The sequence below is a fragment of the Pseudorca crassidens genome, chromosome 21 (assembly GCF_039906515.1).
Source record: "Pseudorca crassidens isolate mPseCra1 chromosome 21, mPseCra1.hap1, whole genome shotgun sequence".
NCBI lineage: Eukaryota > Metazoa > Chordata > Mammalia > Artiodactyla > Delphinidae > Pseudorca > Pseudorca crassidens.
The window spans coordinates 12,520,829-12,531,937 of NC_090316.1; the positions used below are offsets into that span (position 1 = coordinate 12,520,829).

Sequence of the window (11,109 nt, forward strand, 5' to 3'; positions counted from 1 at the left end):
AAGTGGTGTACAAAATAAGTTTTAAATGCTACATATGGAGAAAAGAGAAGAGAAAGAAAATTAGTATTTAATGAATAGCTTTGCTATTCAAGACATGATGCTTAAATGTCTGACATCTTTACATTTATATAATCTTGAAAACAACCTTTTGAGTTATTTTACAGGCTATTGATTCATCCAAGGTTATACAATCTAATGAACATCAGAGACAGAATGAGAATTACTGCCAAAGACTATTCCTGCAAAGGAAGCGATGTGGAGTTTTTACAAACACACACTTGATAAGGTAGTTTTTTCTTAGTCTTTGCCTGTTTATTAAAATAGAATTTCTGTTTAGGGTTGAGTTGCAGAACAAGCTTTAAATCCAAAACAGCACTCTCATGATCATTAGCAGGATATCCAATCAGAGATATTTTCTTCAGAAAGATTTGTACATTTTCTCCTGCCCACTGGTAAGGATAGGCATGTCCTCTGGAACTCAATGCATTACACATTCCAAGCATAGCAAATCAATCATTAATTATTCTCAGGAAGAGTGTTCAAAGTTCTCTTCCTTCTTTGGGTGATATGATACAACATGAAAAACAAAACAAAAACCCTGGGTACTTAGTCCTTAGGTAGTACCTGATCAAATACCCCGTTTGTTACAGATCCTTCAACTTCTACACTGTTCCATCACTTCCCAAGATAAAAGGGGGGTAGGGGCTTCCCTGGTGGCGCAGTGGTTGAGAGTCCGCCTGCAGATGCAGGGGACACGGGTTTGTGCCCCGGTCTGGGAAGATCCCACATGCCGCGGAGCGGCTGCGCCCGTGAGCCATGGCTGCCAAGCCTGCGCGTCCGGAGCCTGTGCTCCGCAACGGGAGAGGCCACAACAGTGAGAGGCCCGCGTACAGCAAAAAAAAAAAAAAAAAAAAAAGGCGGGGGGGAAGACTATGGATTTCTGTACTGAGGGAACTTTTCTGAGCTAACTAAGTAAATCTGAATTGTAGCACAAAATAGCAGTGTTAAAATCTTGAGCTGTATGTTAGTTCTTCAAAAAGGCTTTGAGGTATGCATGAATTTATAGTGACTGCGAAAAGTTGTTGGGCTGGTTTTTTTTCAGAGAGAGCAGCCACTGGGGTACATTTTTGTCCTTTTGGGCCTGGCAGGCTGGGAGCAGAATACAGACAAAGGCACTGGGGCATATGGGCCTGTTATGGCCTGGAATTCGGGCTCTCCGGGTGGTAACTGAATGGGTATGCCAGGGTGTGTAGGGACTGGACTGATCCTCCCAGAACTGAGAGAAGGGCCCTTGGGATGTGGAAGCAACGCAAGTGTTGGACATGGCACTGGTGCGGGAGAGGGGTCACGCAGTGGGTGTGAGATTGGGTGTGCTGGCCTGGGGTCACCCTTCGGGCAGGGCGTGGTGAAGCTTGTTGGGCCCTGGCTGTTAGCTGAGAAGCTGGATGCCAAGGGCTGGGAGAACTGAAAGGCCCGTGAAGGTATGACTGCCATCAGCCTCAGCCCTGGGAGAGACGGAAGAGTCCAAGGTGAGTCCTGCGGCGAGGCAATGAGGGGGCAGGTCTGGGGCTCCCATTCAGGAATACATGGTCAGCTGCAGCCACTCCTGGTTGTCCACCTGGATTTGTCCGGTGCCACGTCTGTCAAGAGGTTTGAAGGCACAGAAATCTGACGAGTCTGACCAGACAGCTGATGAAGCTGTCAACATCCGTGTTCCCTCCCCCATCTGAGTAGCGTCCGATGATCCTGTCGTAGAGATGCTCATTCAGGCGGAACCCTGCTGCCTCAAAGGTTCCTGGGGAGTTCACCGCTGCCCATGGTCCCTGAACGGTCAACGTCAAACTGTTTGCCACATTTTGATATTGCTCCACAAGCACTAGAATTCCTCGAAGCCCAGCTTGCTGGTCGTGTCACTACCACGGTCACCATGATGCAACAGGATTCAATGCTAAAACCGTCAGTCTTCAGACCGGGAGGTCGGGTCACGACTTGGTTGAGAATGTTCGTGAATTCTGTGGCACTGACTCTCTAGCCAGCTGGGCAAAGACTCTCCGGCACTGCCGGACCTCCTCACTCTGATTGGCCCGGATGATGGCGTAACGGGTGCGTGGGGCGGGGCTCTGGGTGTAACGCGCAGGCGCCTCACGGGCGACGCTAGTAACCCGGCCGGGAAACGCCGGCCGCGCTGCGGCTGGCCGTTCCGCCAGCACCGCTGCATTTGGCCCTGCTGTCCTCTGTACCACCCTCCCCACCCCAGCCACCGTCTCCCCCTGACTCCAACCAGGGTGCCCCCTTCTTCCCCCTTCCCCCTCCCGCTCCTTCAAGAACGAGTTAACCAGGACCGTGGCTGTGACTCAAGATTATGCCTCAATCACACGCTCGCCGGTCTGCTCACCTGTGCGGCCTCCCTAGCGTTGGACTTCGGGGGAAGGCTGCTTGAGAAAACTCTAGAAAATTAAGCAACAAACTCCAGTTATCTCCAGAAAAAAGAAGAAAGGAAAACTTCAAAGGTAAAAAAAATTAAGCCAGTAAAAAATTTGCTGCCTAAAGGTTCTTTTACGAGGCCTGTGGGTTTTCATCTTTGCGTATGCCAATAACTTAGACATAGTGTTTAATTTGCTGCTTTATGGTAGAAAATTCCTTGATTCAACAATGATTTGTTCAATAATAACTTCTTCAACAACTTTGTGGTGAATACCAGACGTGGATATGGGGGCAGAATAGAACTGTAAACTGGGGTAAAAGACGGAAGATGCCACTGCAAAAAACAGCCAGGTACCAAAATTCAAGAAAAAAGATAGGAATTAATTCTAAGGGATTTATTCTTCAGCGCGACCCATGAATGCCGGGTCACCCATATAATGTCCCACCCACTTATTGTACAAACTGAACAGTGAGGCCTAAGGTCCTTGAAAATTCTCCTCACTTAAAAATAAATGCGTCTACCTTTGTTGCACATTTAACAGTGTGCAAAGAACCTGTGAGAAACGTGTTTTTGAATAGAGCTAATAATAACAAGGAGTATTAAAAAGTGTGATGTCGGTCCTTTAAAATTGTTTTAAGTCAAAGATCATCTGCTAGCATATGGATTTCAACTTTGCTACCCTAAAGAGATGGCTTCAGATTACAGTGTTTAAAAAATTTAGTTTACTCTCTGAACTCCAATTTAATATTAACTTTCGCTTAGAGAAATGTCTTTTGAAATCTAACCTGAGCTAAAGGAAAACTTCCGCTGACAGTTCCTTTTGGCGGGGAACCATTCTTTGCCACTCTCAGTGTTCCCCACCTTGATCCTTCTGGTGTCTATTTCTGTTTTGTTTCTGAACTCAGAGAGGGTCAGAGTATGATCCGTTCTTCCTCTAAAACCCCAGCATCACCTAGAATTGCAGACCAGGCAGGCGTACAGCAGACGTGCCCACACATGCCATCAGTGTCAGGCAGACTCAGACCAGAGAGATCCTTCTCTGATCGGGGACAGAGATCATGAAAAGTGTGTAAAAACTAGGCTTGTACCCTGGTTCATTACAGTCACCTTGGCTTACACAACTAAAAGAAGAGGTTCCCTGATGGCTCATGAAACCCGGAGGAAACCTGACCTTAAAAATGCTAAACATATGGATTACAATTGAACACCATATTGTCCCAATATTCAGAAAAGTGATGAAAGATTTTCAGTTTTAATCCCAGTGTTGGTCTCCTGAAGACACATAGAGTTTCAAATAGTGCAGGCCTCATCCCTGAATTTTTTTACATGAACTTTTAGCCAAACAGCTGGTAAACAGGTTTCCTTGAATTCATTCAAATATCTCATTATCTTTTCAAAGTTTCCCTTTGAACGTTCATTTCTCTGCTAGTCTAACTTCTTATCACTAATTTCTTCAGTGGGTATAAGGATCATACTCCTTGCTCCTACAATATTATGCAGATTTATAACACTCCTAAAATGAAAACCATAGTGCTAGACTTGCTGTCATAATTGTCATAAAAAGACTAATTTAGTCTCTCTCTAATTTAAAACAAGACACTAATATATCTTAAGGATTCTAGAAAAGAGGCATTGCTATTTTCACTCATTGTTACTGACCAGTCTTAGAGTTTTAAGTCTTGCATCTGTTTTCTCCATGTTTTCTTAACTGAAATATATCCTATTAAAACTGGGAAGCAGGGCTTCCCTGGTGGCGCAGTGGTTGAGAGCCCGCCTGCCGATGCAGGGGACACGGGTTCGTGCCCTGGTCCGGGAAGATCCCACGTGTCGTGGAGCGGCTGGGCCCGTGAGCCATGGCCGCTGAGCCTGCGCGTCCGGAGCCTGTGCTCCGCGACGGGAGGGGCCGCGGCAGTGAGAGGCCTGCGTACCGCAAAAAAAAAAAAAAAAACAAAACAAAACTGGGAAGCAACCATCCTAGGTTAAGATTTCGATACATGTTTCTCTCTTTTCCTTGCCAATGTATTTCTCTGATTGTCCCTTATTTCCCATAGCATTTAATACCCATATAATGCAAAAAGATCACCATGTTACCTAATGGATTTGTACATGTACATATGGTACATATCTTGAAACAGCTTTTAATTTTATATAGCTGTGCAGTCAGCTGCTGGTTTCTACTGCTTCTAGAAACCTTGCCAGACCATCTGCAGACCTCTAATACTTCTGACCAGAGGGTAACTGGCAGGAATTAAATGTTACGACCGTATTCAGCAAAATTTCATGATTCCAATGCCCTAACTCAGAAGCAATACTAACTGGCCTTCAGAAAGAGACAGAGGTTAGCAAGACCTCTACGTTAACTACACTAATGCTTCTCTGAGTCAGCAAATATTATTGACACGAGTAGCAGAACTCAGACCCTACACAAATATCAATCATCAGCTGGTCAGAATAATAGGACTGGGTATGTGGACAATAGCAGAAAGATGTTCTAGATGCTGGGCATACCTTCTTGGAATCAGGAGGAATTATTGTGACTGGCTTTGGGAACACAGCAAATTATAGGATCAGGCTAACTAATTGCAGCTTTAAGGAATCCCCACTAGCAGAAAATACTCACTAGACCAGGGGTCCTCAACCCCCGGGCCATGGACCAGTACTGGTGTGCGGCCTGTTAGGAGCTGGGCCGCACAGCAGGGGGCGAGTGAGCTGCTGCATCTGCCGCTCCCCATGGCTCCCCATCGCTTGCATTGCCACTTGAACCATCCCCACCCCCACCGGTCTTCCACGAGACCGGTCCCTGGTGCCAAAAAGGTTGGGGACCTCTGGGCTAGACTGAAGGAAACAAGCTAGTTTAGCTGACCTTCTGTGTAGCAGGTGACCTGAAGGTGAGGGTGTGCAGGACACCCGTGAAACCTTGTAGACCAGTGTTTTTTCTTTTTTTTTTTAAATCCAGTGGTTTTCTTTCTCTCTTTTTTTAACATTTTATTTACTTATTTATTTTTTGGCTGCACGGTGTGTTAGTTGCAGCATGCGGGCTCCTCTCTAGTTGTGGTGCGCAGGTTCCAGGGCGCGTGGGCTCTGTAGTTTGCAGCAGGCGGGCTCTCTAGTTGAGGCGCTAGAAATCAGTAGTTGCAGCGCGCCGCCTTACTTGCCCCACGACATGTTGTGGGATCTTAGTTCCCCGACCAGGGATCGAACCCGAGTCCCCTGCATTGGAAGGCGGATTCTTGACCACTGGACCACCAGGGAAGTCCCTGCACACCCGTGTTGATGCAGCTAATCTGAAAATGGTTGTCCCCTTCCTCCTCAATAATCCACTCCAAAGTGACATGATTTATGTATCATCACAGATTCATAGTTAACTCCTACAATTCTTTATTCCTGTCCTCTAACCATTTAGTTATCACATATAATGATTACATCACTTGCTTCCTTGTATAGCGCCCCCCATAAAGGGATGTTTTGGGGGAAAGGGCGCACATACGCCATGCACACGTGCTGCTGTGTTTGTTGTTTCAGGGGGAGTCTAAAGTTGTTGCATTAGTCAGAAGGGAACTTCACACTTTTAGTTTGTGGGTGGAGTGGTAGACAGAGTGAAATGTGGAGGTATGCATGACAGGAAGGAAAGGAAAATGGACAGCGAATGCCTTCCTCATTGTGTGAGACTGTGAGGTAACTGATGTTGTTTGGAAAGTTCAAGTTCAAGTTCCAGAGATTGGTGGTTATATGTAGAGATGTAGGTATATGGAGACACATAGCATTGGGCTAGCCTTCTTTGTTTTTGAAAATCAACTTTATTGAGATGTCATTTACGTACAATGTAATGCATCCATTTAAAATGCACAACTCAGTGTGTACACATGTGGAACTACTGCCACAATCAAGATGGAGAATATGTCTATCATTCTCCAAAATTTCTCCTTGCTTCTTTGTTGTCCCTCCCTTCTTCTACTTTGGTCCCAATCAAAACAGAGCTGCTTTTTGGTCACAGATTTTTTTAATATTCTAGACTTTTATATAAATGGAATCATACTCTTATGTCTGGCATCGTACACGCAACATAATGATGTTGACATTTATTCATTTTGGTGTGTATTTAGCAGTTTGTTTCTTTTTATTGTTGAATAATATTCCACCATGTGCATGTATCACTTTCTGTTTATCCATAACCTGCCGGTGAACATCTGGATTGGTTTTGATTTTTGATTGTTGTGCATAAAGCTGCTATGGATGATTTCCAATTTAGGGTTATTGTGTGCAAAACTGTTATAAATACTTGTGTACAAGTCTTTGTGTGGACATATGTTTTCATTTCTTTTGTGTATATACTTGGGAGTGGAACATCTGGGTCATATGTTTCACTTTTTCAGAAATTACCAAAAGGTTTTTTTCTGAATGATTGAGCCATATAATATTCCCAGAAGGGGTGTATGAGGATTCCAGTCGCTGAGCATCCTCACCTCCATTTGGTTTTGTCCATTTTAATTATAGCCATTCTAATGGGTGCATGGTGGAATCTCACGGTAGTTTTAATTTCCATTTCCCTGGTGACTAGTGTCATTTACATCTTTTCATGCAACTTGTATACTGTCATTAGTGAAGTGTCTGTTCAATTCTTTCACTCATTTTTTAATTGGATTGTTTGTCTTTTTATTATTGCATTGTAAGTGTTCTTTAAATAGTCTGGATACAAGTCCTGTGTTAAATATATGCTTTGCAAACATTTTTTACATTCTCTTGGTTGTCTTTTCATTTTCTTGACAATGTCTTTTAAAGACCCCAATTTTTAAAAATTAATTAATTAATTAATTAATTTATGGCTGCATTAGGTCTTCATTGCTGCATGCCAGCTTTCTTTAGTTGCATCAAGTGGGGTCTACTCTTCATTGTGGTGAGCAGGCTTCTCATTGTGGTGGCTTCTCTTGTTGTGGATGACGGGCTCTAGGCACATGGACTTCAGTAGTTGTGGCACTCGGGCTCAGTAGTTGTGGCGCATAGGCTTAGTTGCTCCATGGCACGTGGGACCTTCCCGGACCAGGGCTCGAACCTGTGTCCCCTGAATTGGCAGGTGGATTCTTAACCAGTGCACCACCAGGGAAGCCCTAAAGACCCCAATTTTTATTTTGATAAAGTAACTTACTGGCATTTTCTTTTATAGCTCATGGTTTTTCTCTCCTATTTAAGAAATCTTCACAAAACCCAAGGTCACTAAAATTTCTCCATTGTTTTCTTCTAGAAATGTTATAGTACTAGGCTTCACATTTAGGTCTATGATCATTTCAAGTTAATTTTTGTGTATAGTTTGAGTTGACACTTTTTTTTTTTGCATATGGATATCCAGTCATTCCAGCATCATTAGACATATATGTGTGGATCTCTTTCTGGACTCTATTCTGCTTCATTGTTCCTTTTGTCTATCTTTCTGTCAATACTGCACTATCTCGATTTTTGTAGATAGCATAAGTTCTTCTTACACTATCAAGGTCCATCTTGTTCTTCTTTTTCAAAATTGTTTTGGCTATTCTAGAGCTGTCACCTTTCCAAATAAAATTTAGAATGAGCTTGTCAGTTTCAGGGAGAATACTGGCTGGGATTTTGACTGGGGTTACTTTGAATCCCTCAGTCAATTTGAGTAGAATTGAAATCTTAACAGTTGAATCTTTCAATGAACCTGTGAATTTTAACGTACTATGAATCGGAACCTTCCAATAAACCTATGAACATGGATTATTTCTCCATGTATGTGATTCTTCCTTAATTTCTTTGAGCAATGTTCTATAATTTTCAGTGACGAGTTCTCACATATCTTTTGTTAAATATATTCCTAAGTATTGTTTGTTTTTAGGTACTCTTGCAAATCGAATTTTTATTATTTAATTTTCTGATTGTTTACTGCTGGCGTACAGAATACAATTAACTTTTGGATGCTTCACTTTGTACTCTCCCACCTTGCTAAATTTACATATTAATTCTAGTAGCTGTCATGTAGATTTCCTTGAGATTTTCAGCACAAATACTCATGCCATCTGTAAATAGAGTCCAATTTTCTTCTTCCTTTCTTTGCTTTTGATATTTATTTTGGTTTCTTTTTTTTTTCTTACTTCCATTTTATTGTTTTGTACTCAATTTTTGCCCTCGTTGCTCACTGGGGATAACCCACTGCTACGTTAAAATCCCTGATCTGGGGAAATTTAGCAGAGATCTCAAACTAAGGCAGGAATAGGGCCAGGAAAAGAGCTGATGGATTAAAGAAGAAACAAAAGAAAGACACTGTGAAGAAATATAGTTAGCTAGAGGCAAGCCTGCAGTTTTAGCTTTGCTGCTGCTGTTGCTGGTCACATCGCGGTCCTTTTGAGCTGGTTGGAAAGAAGGAGAAAATGTGTGAGAGCTGTGAGTGGATGGGTCTTAGCTGTGGCTGGAAAACTCTGTGGACGTTAGGAACTCCTAGGATTTTCAAATGAGGAGGCCAGTATCAGTCATAGGCCAACATGCCAATCAGATCCCAGTTCCCCCTCCCGTGCACATCCACCCACTGAGTCTCTGCCTGTTTCTGGATCCTTCCCAGAGACCTTTCCTTCTTCCCCTAGCAAAAGCTCTCAGGAAATATCTGAGCCCCTTTCTGTGATTAAATTCTGCCCCATCCCCACACTGCCCCATCACCCGCTGTTACGTTTTAACAAGGTGTATCCGAAGATGTTTTAAGTTCCGAACAATGACAGCACAAACACAACAGCAAAACATGTAAAGGAAGAAAATAGCATTTATTGAACATCTACGAACCCTATGATGCCCCACGGTTATTATTTAATCATAATAAGGTCTAAAATAGGATTTGTGTCCTCATTATAGATTAAAGGACTGGGGTTTAAGAGGTTCAGCCTTTTGTTCAAGGTCATATAAAAATTGGAGAATAAATTTGAACCTCAGTCTGAGTTTAAGTATAGGCCTTTTCCACTGCACTCATCTGACCCTTCCGTATTACTGAACACTTTGTGTAATATATTTGCTGACTTATCACTGACTCTACTATACTAGATTGTACATTTCTTGTCTGCAGGAGTGCACTCACCATTATACACCCAACCTCCAGCACAGGGCACGGCAAATAGTAGTTATACAGTGCCAGCTTGTTGAATTGATTTAAATACCAAGAGAACAATGTGTCTACTTGCTTTATTTATTCATTCATTAAACAAATACTTTTTTGTGGTTAGACACATAGATCTAGAGTGGAAGTCACATAAGCAAATAAGCAATTAATTCTACACAGTGTTACAAGCAATGATACAGGACAAATAAAATATTGAGGAAACACAGAAAAGAGATACCCAGAATGGCCTTGGGATGTCAGCAAAGTCTCCCTGAAGGAGGAGGAATATTTTGATGTTTGGTGTCGAGAATGATGCGTTGTGAAAGAAGGAAGATAATCCAGACAGAGAAGGCAGTCATGTGCAAGGTTGGGAGTGAGAGAGAGTGTGACACATTCAAGAAAATGTCAATAGCTCAGTGTGGTTGGGACATAGAAGGTGAGACATGGAATGATGAGAGATGAGGGCAGACAATGAAACAGGTGTCAACTATGAGAAGATTATCATGTTCTGTTAAGGCTTTATCCCAAGGGAGCCACCGAAGGGATATAATCTGCAGATGGCAGAATCTGATTTCTTATTTAGAAAGACCATCCTGGCTGACTTCTTTGTGGAAAACGATGGGGGTGGGGCAGGACACCATTTGGTAAAGAATCGCTGAATTCTAGGTGAAAGATGATTGTGGTCGAAACAAAGATAAAGAGTATGGGATTGGGGAAAGTGGGTAGATTTGAGAGATAACGAAAGTAAAATGAATAGGATTTGGAGACTGATTAATTTGGGAGTAATGGAGAAAGGATTGATGAGGATGTCTTAGGTTTGGGGTTTGGGGAAACGGTGGACAGCCAGGCCATTTATGAGCTCTTGAACCCAGGTGAAGTATTCGTGTGAAGAAGAATACCTCCAATAAATATCATCCCAGATGGTGTACCGGAACCTTAAAATCATCATAATTGTTTCAGTAAATTATTAGCCTCCCCCTCTCCAGCTAACTCGCCACGTCTCTCTATAACACCATCATTTTCCGAGTCAATTAGGCTGCAAACCTCTTGAGCACCGTTGTTTCCTCCTCTCCTCAGCCATCCCTACACTTTCAATCAGTCGCCGAGGCCTGTTTGGCCTCCTCACCAATGTCTCTTGAGTCTGCCCTGTCCTTCCCTTCCCACTGTCATAACTGCAGTCTGAGCCCTTATCACTTCATGCCGGAACTACCTCTTAGCTTGAGTAGTTTCCTAACCCGTCTTCATACCTCCAGTTGCTCCCCAGTGCAGTCCATCTGGGACCCCATGGCCAGAATGATTTTCTTTGTACGCTGCTTCCGTCACCTCTCCCAGCTCAGACTGAAGGAGAGCTTGCCTTGAGCTCAGACTAAAGGAGAGTGGCCCCAGCAGACTGCAGGCTAGGAAGAGAAAGGAGGCCCCTGTTCATTTCCTAGTCCCTCCTGCTTCACTGCAGTTGTAGTAGTGGCGCCATCATCTGCTGCAGAAGCACCTGCGCCTTCTCCCATGGCTCCAACGCTTCAGGCTCCGGGAGTGCCACTCCCTCTGTGTGTTCTCTCAGACTCCAGGGTGGTGACAGATCACTGCTGTCGCT

At 43.5% G+C, this 11,109-nt stretch overlaps 1 pseudogene; it reads right to left on the minus strand.

Moving 5' to 3' along the window:
- Window positions 1-1,512: 1,512 nt before the first annotated feature.
- LOC137216197 (calpain small subunit 1 pseudogene) lies at window positions 1,513-10,804 on the minus strand (annotated as a pseudogene).
- Window positions 10,805-11,109: the final 305 nt, after the last annotated feature.